Genomic DNA, 4,788 nt, shown 5'->3' on the forward strand with positions numbered 1-4,788 from the left:
TACACCGAATCATATCTCTAGTATGTTTGTTTTTGTTTTTAGCTTTCTCAGACCCTATGTTTTGATATATGGGCCAGGTGTTGGGAGCTGCTGGTACCAAACATAGTGAGTCTTTCTCAACAGATTTTTTTGGATGGTCAGCACCCTAATAATTACATGGGAACTTATTAATTATGGAAGTTTGGCCTTTAGTTTGACTCGTTCACAATCAGCTCTTATAACTTAACCTAATTTTTCTTATACAAGAAGTCTACATTAATTTGTATTCTGCTACATGGCTTTTTACTTCTCCATTCTGTACATCTGACTTGCTCATTGACTCAATGGTATCTCTTCCATGGCTAGATTCAATCCGAGTTACTCTCTCTGCACAGAAGTCATGCCTAACCTCTCCTGCCTAGCTATTGGTCATTCAGCTTTTTATTAAAACAAGCATAAGGTGCCTTTTACACAGAGTGAGGAAATATCCTTCAGCAATATTCCTATCAAAGAAATAATCAAGAGTGATTCTTTAAATATGTGCTATTTATGGATACCTGTTTCTCAGTTGTTTCAAATACAACCCTGTTAACAAAATATTTCAATAATAGGATCAGTCTATGTAGTTACTAAGACAAATTTGGGAAGTAACAGCCATAGTCGATTAAATCAGAGACAGTCATGCTATCACAAAGAGACTGTTTAGAAACACATCTCCAGGAAAAACCTCTAATTTGTTCTTATAGGTTTTGAGTTTATTGAATTTTTAAATTTTTTATGTGTCCAATATTGTCTTTGAATTTCTGAAGACTCTTTACCCCTTGAATTGTTTTCATTAAAATTTATAATCTTTATGAATAAGATCAAGAGTATTCAACATATCACAAATTTTATTCATTATTACATGTTTTTGATATGACTCAGTTCCTTTAGAATAATAAAGTTTTAATATGATTAATCTCTAGGCCATCTTGTCTAAGAAGAATTTAATACACATTCTGACTTTCAAAAAGTAATACTGAAATGTTGATGGGGAAATTACTATAAAATAGGAATCCCCTTCTTATCAACAATCCTACAAAGTTATCAGAGACTTTGCTTGAAAATTTGCTAAAAATGAAAATAAAGAACCACTCTTAGGCATATACCTAAAGAATAATCAATCATACCACAAGGATATTTGCTCAACTTTGTTCATAGAAACATTTTTCATAATAGCCAAAATTGGAAACAACCTACATGTCCCTCAATCAAAAAAAAAAATGGATAAAGAAACATGCTACGTTTACACAATGGAATATTACTCAGCAGGGGAAAAGACAAAAAACAATGACATGATGAAATTTTCAAATGGGTGAAACTAGAAAAAAAAAACATCCTGAGTGAGATAACCCAGACCCAGAAAGACAAACATGTGCTTACTCCTAAGTGAATAATAGCTGTAAAGCAAAGGACAACCAGGATACAATCCACAGGTCAGGGAAGCTTGGTGAAAAGGTTCTAGGAGTGACATGCATTGGAGAACGCCAGGAAGAGGAAATACATGAGATCTCCTGGGGAAAATGGGGAATGGGAACATGATGGATATGGATGATCCAGTTGTGGGAGGGCAGGAAAGGGAGAGCAAGGAAAGAGATTATCTTGACTTTTCTACGCGCCCCCGGACGGGTCCATATGGCATTGTTCTTGGTTCCCGACGTAACTTAAAGAAAAATTTAACACAATGTCCTGAGTCCTTGATGTCCTGCAGATGAAGGAAGAGGATCTCCTCAAATTCCTCACTGCAGGAACCCACTTCGGTGGCACCAACCTAGACTTCCTGATGGAGCGGAGCAGTACATCTACAAAAGGAAAAGCGACGGCATCTACCTCATCAATCTGAAGAGAAACTTTTGCTTGTAGCTAGGGCTATTGTTGCCATTGAGAACCCTGCTGATGTCAGCGTCATCAGCGTCATCTCCTCCAGGAACACTGGGCAGCGAGTCTTGCTGAAGTTTGCGGCCCCCATTGCAGCCACTCTGATTGCTGGCCATTTCACCCCAGGGACCGTCACTAACCAGATCCAGGCAGCCTTTAGGGAGCCACGGCTTCCAGTGGTGACCCATCCCAGGGCTGACCACCAGTCCGTCACAAAGGCGTCTTACGTGAACCTGCCCACCATTGTCCTGTGTAACACAGACTCACCTCTGGGCTACGTGGACAACGCCATCCCATGCAACAAAAAGAGAGCTCACTCAGTGGGTCTGATGTGGTGGATGCTGGCCCAGGAAGTACTCTGCATGTGTGGCACTATCTCCCGTGAGCACCCATGGGAGGTTATGCCCGACCTTTACTTCTACAGAGACCCAGAGGAGATTGAGAAGGAAGTACAGGCTGCTGCTGAGAAGGCTGTGACCAAGGAGGAGTTTCAGGGCGAATATACTGCACCAGCTCCTGAGTTCACTGCTGCTCAGCCGAGGTGGCTGACTGGTCTGAGGGTGTGCAGGTGCCCTCGGTGCGCATCCAGCAGTTCCCTACTGAAGACTGGAGTGCCCAGCCAGCCACTGAGAATTGGTCAGCAGCTCCCACAGCGCAGATCACCGAGTGGGTTGGAGCCACCACTGAGTGGTCCTGAGCTCCTCTGCAAAGGGGAAAGGGTGGAAGGAAAATAAAGTTCTACAAGCTGTCGAGAGAAAGAGAGACAGAGGGAGACAGAGACAGACAGAGACAGAGAGATATTAATAGAGGGGGCATTATGGGGTTAAGGAGAAATCGGTGCCACGGAAACTTCCAGGAATCCACAAGGATGATCCCAGCTAACACTCTTAACAATAGTGGAGATGGTGCCTAAACTTGCTTTCCTTAATCAGATTGATGGCTACCAAAATTGTCATCATAGAATCTTCATCCAGTAACTGATGGAAGCAGATGCAGAGATTCACAACCAAGCATCGGGCTGAGCTCTTGAAGTTCAATCAAAGAAAGGATGGAGAGATTATATGAGCAAGTGGGTTCAAGATCAGGAACCCACGGAGACATTTGACTTGAATTTGTGGGAGTTTATGAAATCTAGATGGACTGACAGCTAGGGAACCTGCATGAGACCAGACTAGGCCCTCTACATATGGGTGACAGTTGTGTAGTTTGGTCTGTTTGTAGAGCCCTAGCAGTCAGACCGGGTTCTATCCCTTAGGGATGAGCTTGTTTATTTGGAAACCACTCGCTGTGCTAGGATGCCTTGCTCAGCCTTGATCCAGGGAGAGGAAGCTTGGTCCTGTTTCAACTCGATATACCAGGGTTTCTTGATTCCCCTTGGGAGGTCTTACTCTTTCAATGGAGTGGATGGGACCTGGGGTAGAAAGGAAGAATGCGGGGGGGGGGGGGGGCGAGGGGGGGGGAGGAGAGGAGGTAGAGGAAACTTGGATTGGTATGTAAAATAAATTAAAAAAAACCAAAGTAACAAGAAAAAGTAAAAAATTGATGTGATTTAATTTCAGATAAATCATCTTTTTAAATCAGTCTGTGGAAAAATCTCTAGTTTTACTATCGTCAAACTTAGTTAATCAAAAGGCATTTAATTTTTAAAAAATTTTTTGAATGTTTTGTGTGTGTGTGTTTGCAAAAGTTACAGGACAACCTTTGGGGAGCTGATTCTCTCTTTCTGTCATTTAAATGGAACTCTACTACCCAGGCCGAATCGCAAGAGTCCTGAACTGCTGAGCCATCTCATTGGTCCGGGATCTTTAGTTTTAAACTGTAAAAAAAATTACAAGCTTATATTTTCTTTTCCCCAGTGAATATAATGTTATATAAAACTAAATATTAGAAATAGCCTATGAAGTAAAATTTTCAAATTTTTCATTCAACAAAAAATAAACTTTATCATAATCAAAGTAATGTTTTATTGGTTTTGCTCAGTTTTCCATACCCCATCCATGCCACATGCTGTCTCTGTTCTCCTGATATTTTGTCTTCATATTTAGGAGTTTTTATTATCTTCTTACACACTTTCTTTTCTCATCTTTTCCTATCTGACTCTAACTTTAATGTAAGAAAATTTTTACGTATTAACTTCCCAAGAAAGGGGAAATTTTAGAACTCAATTTTCCCACTGTCAGTATTATTATCAAAAGAATGATTTTTTATTTACAAATATTTTAGGTTGAGTTAAAGAAGGAGGCACTTTGTTGATTACTAAATGATTCTGTTGCTGTGATTGGGATGGCATGACATACAATGAGACATTCACTATGTTAGATGCCCTGTTGAACTTTGCAACTCTCCCTGAAATGAAGCATCATAAATGGCCTTACCTTTCCAGATAGGTAATGAAAAAAACAGATTCATACCTCAAACCTGGAAATTGAATTCTTTTGACCTGTGAGTTGACCTAAAATGTAATCAGTGAAAAGGGAAGTTATAAAAATTTCTTTATATTGTTCCTGTGGGCATGATATGAGCATGTATGAAAAGACTATCTTGGAATACTTTGTGGTCTTTGACTTCATGAACTAGAGTGAGCACACTCTGAATTTCAAGAAGAGCTCCACAGTCAGTATCCTCACCTCTTCAGACAACCTCTAGAATTATATTTGTGCTCTCAAATTAGTACCCATGGTGGCTTTATTAAAAAATAAGAACTAAAAATGCAAATAAAAAAACTGAAATCAAACTCACTTATACTATATCCTATTTTTAAAGTTCTCTGTCGACTCTAGGGTATATTCTGATGTGGAATCTGGACAGCATTTAAATTGAGTTTTCAAGTGGGAAGAAAGAACGTGAGTTCCATTTTCCATTTATATTTGCATATTTTCTTTCCTATTTACT

The 4,788-nt window shown here is 39.7% G+C and overlaps 1 pseudogene; it reads left to right on the top strand.

Annotated features, from left to right (window-relative positions):
- The first annotated feature begins 1,702 nt into the window (after positions 1–1,702).
- On the top strand, positions 1,703–2,593 carry LOC130871928 (40S ribosomal protein SA-like; annotated as a pseudogene).
- Positions 2,594–4,788: the final 2,195 nt, after the last annotated feature.

Source organism: Chionomys nivalis, chromosome 3 (genome assembly GCF_950005125.1).
Source record: "Chionomys nivalis chromosome 3, mChiNiv1.1, whole genome shotgun sequence".
NCBI classification, from domain to species: Eukaryota; Metazoa; Chordata; class Mammalia; order Rodentia; family Cricetidae; genus Chionomys; species Chionomys nivalis.